Genomic DNA, 10,920 nt, shown 5'->3' with positions numbered 1-10,920 from the left:
AGTAAAATAGGAGAGTGGAAAAGAGTAGAGTAGAGCCACTTAGGTGCCTGGTCTTGAGAACCAGTGATGGTGTTTGTGTATTCTTATATTAGTAGAATATATTCTTAGTAGAATATACAATGTCAAAGCGACTGTCATGTGACCCACCAAATTGAGAGCAAAAGTATTTCCATTCTAAGAATTTGTTGTTACAGAATATCTCAGGATGGAAAACCTGATGTGAAGAAGAAACCTGAGGCTAATTAAAAAGGGATAAATTCAGACTTATGAAAGTGAGACTTCTAATTGAATCACTAAATGACTGGTGAGACAGTTATCAGACAAAACATTCAGGCAGTAAAACTGAAGTCACTACTTTACAGAATACAGATACAGACAAAAATTAAATAATTTTCTAACCTTTATTCAGCAATTTTAGTTATTTCTCTACATCATTTATATTACATGTAATACACACTTATGAAAGCTCACTCTACAATTTATTATTATTTATTTTTTATGTATTTAACCAGCTGATACTCCTTTGTCAACTTGTGGCAGCACCTGAATGCTGCACAAAACAGCATTTTCAGATCACTTTAACCCAAGTTTAAGTTGGCACATCATAGATTTCTATTTAATCTAATGCTGGATAACCTGAAATAATGCGAAGCAAGATGGAGACAGCTGTCAACAGCTCACAGGTTGCATCCGCCACATAGTGGATTAAATACAAATTGATGGTCCAGCCACACTGAATAGAGAAACATTTTATGACAGGAAAAATAAACTTGTTCCAAAACCCTGTATGTCCTTCCTCAACCCACTTCAGCTGGTTAAAAAAAAAAAAAAAAAAAAAAAAAATCAGATAAAACGCAACATCTGATATTTGTGTATTTAATATAATGGACAATTTTTTTATTTTGTTTTTGGTTGTAAAACACTTATGAGAGAAAGACAAAAGCAATACAATGAAAATTGTTTCTAATATCTTTTTATAATTAATTGAACATGAAAAATTTGCTTAGGAAAACATTCAGATGTAGCAATGGTTGATTTGCTTGTTTTACATAATCCACAGCAGGGAAAAGAACTCCAAAGAATTGAGAAGGTAAATACTGCAATCAAGGGAAGACAATACTTTATAAGATAAGATAAGGTAACACTTTATTAATCCCTGAATGGAAGTTTAGGTGCTCCAGCAGCTCATGGGCTAAATTAAAAACAAGATTAAAAAAATACACATAACAATGTGCAAAATACAATTAAAAAATGAAATACGACCTGAAATAGCTCTTGAAAATAAAAGCTGACATTTTTCATGAAACTGTTTATGAACTAACACTCTATAATTGTTTTAACAAAAGTAGAAAATTCATAATCTCCATATGATTATGACTTGTATTCAACTTGTGGGTCACCTGCCTTCAAATGTCAAGAAACTGGTTTGTTTCAGGCTTTTGAAAATGAACATGCATCTGCAGATTTTTGTCTTCAAGATTATTCAAAAATATATGGACCAAATTTCATGAAATTCACTGAAGGTGTGCAAAATGAGTGAGGGAGGTCAGGGCAAGTCTGGAAGAATAATCTGGTGCTTCCATGGTTCTGTAACCACAATCCTAAAAAAACATTTACAACCCTGACTGATAACTTTTCTAAAATGCCTTGGGTGTATCTTCATGTCCTGAAAGTAGCCATCTGTATTCACAGCCATGTGATACATGGCATCTCCCTCGACTTTTACAGTAATGAGGGAACATTTTAATTAATGTTCACCTCACTCCTCACTGTTTGTCTCTTCTGACCTATTAAGTAGTAACTTTATGTAATTGCTCATTTGAAGGAAAGCAATGGTAGCAAATGTTCTCCAGAGAGACTGGACACCAAAGAGCTTAGTAAGGATGAAGTGAGGGCAGCTATAAAGAGGATGAAGAGTGGAAAGGTAGTTGATCCAGATGACATTCCAGTGGAGGCATGGAAATGTCTAGGAGGGATGGCAGTGGAGTTTCTAACCGGATTGCTCAATAAAATCTTGGAAAATGAGAAGATGCCTTAGGAGTGGAGATGAAGTGTGCTGGTTCCTATTTTTAAGAATTAGGGTGATGTACAGAGCTGCAGTAACTACAGAGGCATAAAGCTGGTCAGCCACAAGTCAGCATGAAGTTATGAGAGAGAGTAATAGAATCTAGGCTTAGATATGTGAGCAGCAATATGGATTGATTTTGAAAGAGCACTACAGATGCAATGTTTGCTCTGAGAATATGAATGGAGAAATACAGAGTGCCATTGAATAAAAATATGAATTAAGAAATATAGAGTGCTATAGAATAAAATTTGTTTACTTACAGTGCATCCCAAAAGTATTCACAGCGCTTCACTTTTTTCACATTTTGTTGTTACAGCCTTATTCCAAAATAGATGAAATTCATTTTTCCTCAAAATTCTGCAAACAATACCCCATAATGACAATGAGAAAACAACAACAACAGCAATGTCAAAACTAAGAAATCACATGTACATAATTATTCACAGTCTTTGACATGAAGATCAAAATTGAGCTCAGGTGCAACCTGTTTCCACTGATTCTACAGCTTCACTGGAGTCTACCCGGGGTAAATTCAGTTGATTGGACATGATTTGGAAAAGCACACACTTGTCTACATATAAGGTCCCACAGTTGACGGTACATGTCAGAGTACAAACCAAGCATGAAGTCAAAGGAATTGTCTGCAGACCTCAGAGAAAGGATTCTCTTGAGGGTACAGAAACATTTCTGCGGCTTTGAAGATCCCAATGAGCACGGTGGTCTCCATCATCTATAAATGGAAGAAGTTCATCTTTCAGCAGGACAATGACCCTAAGCACACAGCCAAGATATCAAAGGAGTGGCTTCAGGACAACTCTGTGAATGTACTTGAGTGGCCCAACCAGAGCCCAGACCTGAGTCCGATTGAACATCTCTGGAGAGATCCGAAAATGGCTGTGCACTGACACTCCCCATCCAACCTGATGGAGCTTGAGAGGTGCTGCAAAGAGGAATGGACAAAACTGCAAAGATAGGTGCACCAAGATTGTGCCATCATATTCAAGGAGACTTGAGGCTGTAATTGCTGCCAAAGCTGCATCAACATAGTATCCTGGCATCCATCCATCTGCGGGAGAGGATTGTGTAGTGTCCAGTTTGTTTTTGCTTCTTTTTTTTTTACACTTTTTCAATTCAATTTTAATTTGTTTTATTTATATAGTGACAAATCACAACAAAACTGCCACAAGGTGCTTCACACAAGTCAGGTCTTACCTTACCAACCCCTAGAGCAAGCACACAGGTCACAGTAGTAAGGAAAATCTCCCTCTGATGATTTGAGGAAGGAACCTCAGACCAGACTCAAAGGGGTGACCCTCTGCTTGGGCCATGCTACAGTCGACAATACAAATATACAGGAAATTTTTGTCTTGTGTTTCTATCTGCACCTGCACAAATAACTTATCAGGCTAATGCATGAGTGACAATCTCTGTTGCATTTGTTGCACGTGTACTGTGATGTCTGTTGAGGCTGCTGCTGTCACTCCTTCCTCCTAGTTTGTTGCTCAGCATGACTATGGTTCCCCTCCTGCTCAGCTCTATGTGCACCTATTCTGACAGTAAGGTGCCAGGCTGCACGGTCCTCTGCACACTGCTCCCATGTGTTGACATTGATGCTGCACATTTTCATGTCCTTCTTGTAGACATCCTTGAAGCGCAGGTTTGCTCAACCAGCCAAACGAGTGCCCTCTGCCAGCTCACTGTGCAGTAGATCTTTAGGAATGCAGCCTGGATCCATTCTCCTGACATGTCCAAGCCAACGAATGCACCTTTTGCCAAGAATGGTGAGCGTGCTGCTCATGTTGATGCGTTCCAAGACCTCTGTGTTGGGTACCTTGTCCTTCCATCTGATGTACAGAATTCGAATAAGGCACCTCAGATGGTCGCTGTTGAGCGTTTTCTCATGTCTGGCATAGGCGGTCCATGCCTCGCTACCATTGAGGAGTGTGGTAAGCACACAGGTCTGGTAGATACCCAGTTTTGTCTTCTCAATGTGGCCGGAGTTGTTCCAGACTCTGTGGCTTAGTCTTGCCGTAACTGATGCTGCCTTCGCAATCCTGCTGTTCATCACTGCATCAATGGAGAGTGAGTTATAGATGGTTGACCCCAGGTATGTGAAGTGCTCCACAACTTCCAAGGTGTACGCATCAATGTCAATGTTTGGGGGAGCAACTGTGCCCTGAGCCATGGAACAACCATCAACAAAGCACTGAGCTTAGTTTTTTATTTTTAATGCATTTGCAAATGGGCGGCACGGTGGTTAGTGATTAGCACTGTTGTCTCACAGCGAGAAGGTCGTGGGTTCAATTCCTGGGGCCTTTCTGTGTGGAGTTTGCATGTTGTCCTCGTGTTTGCGTGGGTTTCCTCCGGGTGCTCCGATTTCCTCCCACATCCAAAGATATGCGGGTTAGGTGGATCGGAATCTTTAAATTGTCCTTAGGTGTGCGAGTGGGTGTGTCTGTGTTTGTTTGTCTGTTTGTGGCCCTGCGACAGACTGGCATCCTGTCCTAGGTGTACCCCGCCTTACGCCCTATGACTGCTGGTATAGCCTCCAGCCCCTGTGACCCTTAATTGGACTAAGTGGTAGAAGATGGATGGATGGATGGATGGATGCATTTCAAACATTTCAAAAAAAACTTTTTTTATGTTGTCATTATGGGGTGTTGTGAGTAGAATTTTGAGGGGAAAAAATGTATTCCATTTTGGAATAAGGTTGTAACATAAAATGTGGAAAAAAGTGAAACGTGATGAATACTTTCCAGATGCACGGTACTTACTCAGAAATAAAGTGTAGTTGCCAGGTGTTGCAAGCAAATGCATTCACTGCATGGAAAGTGACCAGAACTTCAGCTGATTACAACAAATCCTGGAAGTTGATGACATGATGCATTCTGCATCAGTTTTTGCTGATATGTGATATGGAGAATTGTGAGATAGGAGGGTGGGGGGCTGTTTGCATAATAATAAATCTTCATGTTACTGTGTTGGACTAGCTGTATGTTTGAGGGGCCTGTTGAGTCTTGACATAGGTACTACATGTCCCACCATGTGACTGTCGCATTGCTGAAATGCTCTTTTATGATTCCACATGTTAATTATAAAAACACAACGGTAATCAAACTATTGCTGGAGTTTTGCTAAATACACTGTTTTCACCAAAAGTGTGATTAAGCAAAATCAGTGCTAAACTTAAAACAACAAATACTGTGATTTTGTGTTCGCGTTCACAGAGATCAAAGTTACATTTGAAGTTGAGGTATGTCAGAGTTATTCAAGTGCACACATGCAGAGTTTGACCTTGTGATAAGATCTCTGGTTCCTCTGGTGATTCCCCTCTCTGTGGGGGGTTATAATGGTGTTTCCAGGCTAAATTAAATAACATGTCTTCAGGCGTGAGGTGCTGAGAGATGGACATGAAGGGAGGAGAAAAAATAACTGGGCAGAAAGGCAGCATCAGTGTGTGCATAAAGAGAAAAATAACATCAGAGGATAAGAAAATTAGAACATTTCTACTTCTGCCTTTTTCTCTCAGGGCAGCCGGGTAATGGGTGTGAGTGACTAAAATTTACTATCTTTTTAAGGTTAGTTAATTTAAAACATTTGTTCACTTATGGTTCTTGAGTGATTCACATTTCAGGATTATTCACACAGTTCACTGTTGCTTCTTGAAGGAACAACGTGTCTCCTGACTAACTGGGCTCACTTTCAGTTTATTCCTCCGCTCTGGCCATTAAAAAGGCTTACTGAACTCTGCAGGAAGTGGAATGAAGTAAAACTAAAAGATTGTGGCTGTGGAGAAACAGTACAGTTGATGTAGTGATGCAGTTAGCCACTAGGTGGGAGGTGGGAGTCTTCTCCTCCAGACCTCTGGTGTGTGTGTGTGTGTGTGTGTGTGTGTGTGTGTGTGTGTGTGTGTGTGTGTGTGTGTGTGTGTGTGTGTGTGTGTGTGTGTGTGTGTGTGTGTGTGTGTGTGTGTGTGTGTGTGTGTGTGTGTGTGTGTGTGTGTGTGCCAGCGAGTGGCAGACTGACAAACTGCAAATGCTGTCTTGTTTTCAGAAGGGCCACAAACTCCCAGTGTTCCCAGGCCCGGTCAGACTTGTAAGGGTTTCCACCTCTACTAGTAACAGCAATCTTGCCTAATTAACCACTGGCATTTAATTCCAAAGAGGCCTGAGCCTCGCTTCCAAATGTCCCTGGAGGAAACATGGATGAAGGGGAAAAAAATTGGCTGGATTTAGGATTGAGGGGTGAGGGCAGAGCACCTGTCACCCACAGCCTGAACACTATTGATGAGAGGGGTGAGGACAGGCCTCACTGTGCCGACCCTTCCCTCGGCCTCTTCGGATCTCCAGCACAAAGCCGGGGAGATTGTTGGACACCTGTCAATCAGGCTGGGAACTGGGGGTGGGACAATCTAAGCCAGCCCAAAGAAAGCTCATGACATTCTCACAGAAATCCCTCTAATGAGATAACAATGTTTCAATATTACAGCGAAACTGAGAGACATTTTGCACACTGGTACATTATGAAAGCTGACCTTAACTAAAAACACTTGGAATTGGATTGGAATTTTTCCTGATGGCTCAGTTGTCTAAAAAAAGAGAGATACAAATAGTCTCCAAAATTTGTGATTATTCTTATCAAGGTAATGTGCAGTTGCAGCTCACAAATTCTTTTTTCCTAAATGTACACTGCCAACCCAGTCTCACGCCATTTCATGATGCCATCACAAAAAGGAAATTAATCTATGGTTTGTGATACCATCACGAAAATGTGGCACTTTTGTGACGGGAACAAAAATTGACTTTTTTAATTTACTATATTTATATAGGGAAATGCTTTCTTACCCTTGAAACACATCAGGGGCCCAAGGGTGGTGCAGGGCTGCTAAAGTTGATGGGTGAGCTAGGATGGTACTACTCTGGGTCCCACTGTACTCAAAGGTATATTTAAAGAACGTGTGAGGAAATGTTCCGCCTGTCTCACGGACCCCAATCAGAGCTCGACCACATATACATCACTCTTTTTACCTTGCAGCTTAAGCCACACAAAATCATTTCTACTGGGTTGTGTGAAGGTATGACCTTGTTACTTGAGTTTACGTGCTGCAAAATAATTTGATAATAATTTTATCAATTTAGTATATTTCTGAGTGGAAAAGCTCTCTCTCCCGTGTGACTTCATTCACAACAAACCTAGCCAAACCATTTCCCTTGCTGTGCTTTTCATTTGCTGTTAAATTCATAAAACCTTGGTTCCACTGAGTTATGTGAAGGTATACAACAGAGTTTTAGGGCCACGTTGAATTTCTTTTTTTTTTTTTTCTTTTTTTTTTGGACTTCGAGTATAAAGTCATAATATTACGAGAAAAAAGTTGTAAGTCGAGCTAGGAATGTGTTTTTTTGTAGCCCGCCCAATATGGAGGTCTTGTTTAGTGCATCATGTGGAGAGTGTGTTTTTTACATGCATATAGTAATTATGCAGCTATTATGTTGAGTGAGACATGACATTGTACATGACATAAAGCAGCTCATGTTCTCTGTCTGAACTAGCTTCCAGGTTTGCCTCATTTGAAGAAATAAACACTATTTTCTGATTATTTTTCAGGGGCTACAATCTAAAACTCAAATAACACAGTCATACCTTTACAACGGCATTTTAGGGCCACATAGAATTTTTTTTGACTTCGAGAAAAAAGTCGTAATTTATGAGAAAAAAGTTGTAATATTACAAGAATAAAGTCGTAATTTTACAAGAAAAAAGTCAAAATATTACGAGAAAAAAGTCAAAAGATCATATTATGACTTTTATTCAAAAAAAAAAAAAAACACACATTCCTAGCTCCCCCTCTACCTCTTATATGCTGCCACTGATGCATCCACATTCTGTGGCTGTTGATTATTATTATTGTTGTTATTACTATTATTTCATTGCAATAAGTTATTTTTGGTAGTGTGGCTCTGTTCTGGGATCTCCCATGTGATTACATGGGAAAGCCTAGAGGCAGGAAGAGCACCATATGCCTACTTAGAAAGGCTCATATTTGTGTCCAGCCGAACAGATCAAACTGTCATACTTAAAAATGTAAAAGCATTTCTCACACATACAATTTGTTTGCTCGCGTGCAGTTTGTAATGCATGCTGCAAATGCATGCTGTCAGATTTGGTGAGAATTTTCCTTATTTAGGTAACCAACGTGCATTTTTTGTCTACATACTCAGATGTGTTTGTCTTCTTTCTCAGATCTGTTTCTCAGATTTTCAGATGCACATCAAACACCAAAAAAAAACCATGATGTTATTCTGCCCTTCACATTAGCAGCCTCTGTGCACACGTTCAGCACCGACCTGGTGCTATACATCTTTAATGTGACAACAGTCATCCTATTCATGAATTCACACCACCTGATGCTGCCACATTAACACAGAGAGCGCCACCTACAGATTTAGCTTCAGTTTAGGGGAAGCCTGTGTTGATATCTTCACATATTAAAAGTAAGATTTTGTTTCCTGTTGTAACATTGCTTATAAAACCATGGAAACAGCACGCATGTAGCAGCAGGTGTGTCTCAGGTCTCACCTGCTGAGCGTCTGCCTAAAAACACCTGATCCGCTGACTTGTTTGGCCCGAACTCAGTGAAATGCTAAACCTGCAGGTCAGTGATATATGAGGAAGGATTTGATAAGTGTTGATGTAGAGTCACTAGGCAATCTGCATTTTGTTGGACTGTGAAAGGAAAAACACACTCAGGGTGAACTTCAGACTGCACAGAAAATGGCTCTGGATCAACTTTGTTACCTTTTGGTTTTGTGAGGCAACGTGATAGAATCCATGAGCATTTTGCTCTGTCACAACAGGGGATCAAACCCGCGACCTTTTTGCTTTTTAAGGACGTGAGCTCAAACCTGTGACCTTTTTGCTTTGTGATGACACGGCCTAAAACCTGTGATCTTTTTGCTTTTTGAGGCCAAGGGATAAAGCCCATGAGCATTTTGCTCTGTGACAACAGGGGGTCAAACCCGTGACCTTTTTACTTTTAAAGGATGTGAGAGCAAACCTGTGACCTTTTTGCTTTGTGATGACACAGGCTCGAACCTGTGACCTTTTTGCTTTTTGATAACAAGGTCTCAAATGTGTGAACTTCTTGCTTTTTGAGGCCAAGGGATGAAGCCCATGAGCATTTTGCTCTGTGACAACAGGGGATCAAACCTGCGACCATTTTACTTTTAAAGGACATGAGAGCAAACCTGTGACCTTTTGCTTTGTGATGACACAGGCTCGAACCTGTGACCTTTTTGCTTTTTGATAACAAGGTATCAAACGTGTGAACTTCTTGCTTTTTGGGGCCAAGGTATAAAGCCCATGAGCATTTTGGTCTGTGACAACAGGGGATCAAACCCTAGACCTTTTCATTTTTGTAAGGATATGAGATCAAACCTGTGACCTTTTTGCTTTTTGATATAACTGGATCAAACCTGTGACCTTTTTGCTTTTTGATATAACTGGATCAAACCTGTGACCTTTTTGCTTTGTGAGGCCAAGAGATGAAGCCCATGACCATTTTGCTCTGTGACAACAGGGGATCAAACCCATGACCTTTTTTCTTTTAGGATCTCAGATCAAACCTGTGACCTTTTTGCTCTATGATGACACTGTATCAGACCCATGACTTTTTTGCTTTATGATGACATGGGATCAAACCCGTGACCGTTTTGTTTTATGATGACACAAACTCAAACCCGTGAACTGTTTTGTATGTGATGAAATGGGACCCAAACCCTTTTGCTTTTTCCTGTGTGAAGATGCCACTGCTGCTTCATTCAGGAAAAGCACAGTTTTGCATGCATTGTTTATCAATGTAGAGGGGTAAAGTGTAGCTATAGTTTTTTTGTTGTTGTTGTTTTAAATAACAAGTTCAATATCAATCAATCAATCAATCAATTTTATTTATATAGCGCCAAATCACAACAAACAGTTGGCCCAAGGCGCTTTATATTGTAAGGCAATACAATAATACAATACAATACAATAATTACATAAAAACCCCAACGGTCAAAACGACCCCCTGTGAGCAAGCACTTGGCAACAGTGGGAAGGAAAAACTCCCTTTTCACAGGAAGAAACCTCCAGCAGAACCAGGCTCAGGGAGGGGCAGTCTTCTGCTGGGACTGGTTGGGGCTGAGGGGAGAGAATCAAGAAAAAGACATGCTGTGGAAGAGAGCAGAGATCAATCACTAATGATTAAATGCAGAGTGGTGCATACAGAGCAAAAAGAGAAAGAAACACTCAGTGCATCATGGGAACCCCCCAGTAAAAAAATAAAGTAAAAGATAACTGGGCAATAAGTCTAAAAAAAAAATCTGCAAAATCAGAATATAACGAGAGCACCAAACTCATAGAGCACAAACACCTACAAACACTAGTTTTCAATTCCACAAATTTTTTAACTTTGAAAAAATTTTCAAAGTCACAGTCCTGTTAGAAGTGACATTTCATAAGTTAAAATATAATACAAAATATAGATCAAAAGGGGTTTTCAATGTTAAAATCAAATATCTGCTAAATCTGGAATATGGATCAGATGCGGATCAAACTTAGTCTATTCATTCAGAGCGCCAGTTTGCACTTCACTGTCACAACTGGGCGTGATTGAGGCACTTTTAATTGAGATATAATGCAAAATGTGCATCAAATGGGCTTTTAAATATTGAATTCAAATGTCCACAAAATTCACAATCCGGATCAGATCTGGATCAAATGTTGTCAGGTGATAGTGAGTGCCAGTCTGCTGACAAAATCCTGCAGACTGACCTCTGAACTCAGTTGGTGCACATTACCAGTACTGGAAAGTGGTT

The 10,920-nt window shown here is 40.1% G+C and overlaps 1 long non-coding RNA gene across 1 annotated transcript in view; it reads left to right on the top strand.

The window, feature by feature from the left end:
* The first annotated feature begins 383 nt into the window (after nucleotides 1–383).
* LOC117525375 overlaps nucleotides 384–10,920 on the top strand; it is a 10,729-nt gene continuing 192 nt past the window's right edge. The window contains exons 1-2 of the long non-coding RNA XR_004565026.1: nucleotides 384–500; nucleotides 6,671–6,679. This is a non-coding gene — a long non-coding RNA (uncharacterized LOC117525375). The remainder of the gene's footprint in view (nucleotides 501–6,670; nucleotides 6,680–10,920) is intronic.

Source organism: Thalassophryne amazonica, chromosome 14, assembly GCF_902500255.1.
Source record: "Thalassophryne amazonica chromosome 14, fThaAma1.1, whole genome shotgun sequence".
Taxonomy (NCBI): Eukaryota; Metazoa; Chordata; class Actinopteri; order Batrachoidiformes; family Batrachoididae; genus Thalassophryne; species Thalassophryne amazonica.
Note: the sequence above shows the minus strand (reverse complement) of the source record. Positions and strands in the feature narration are given on the sequence as shown.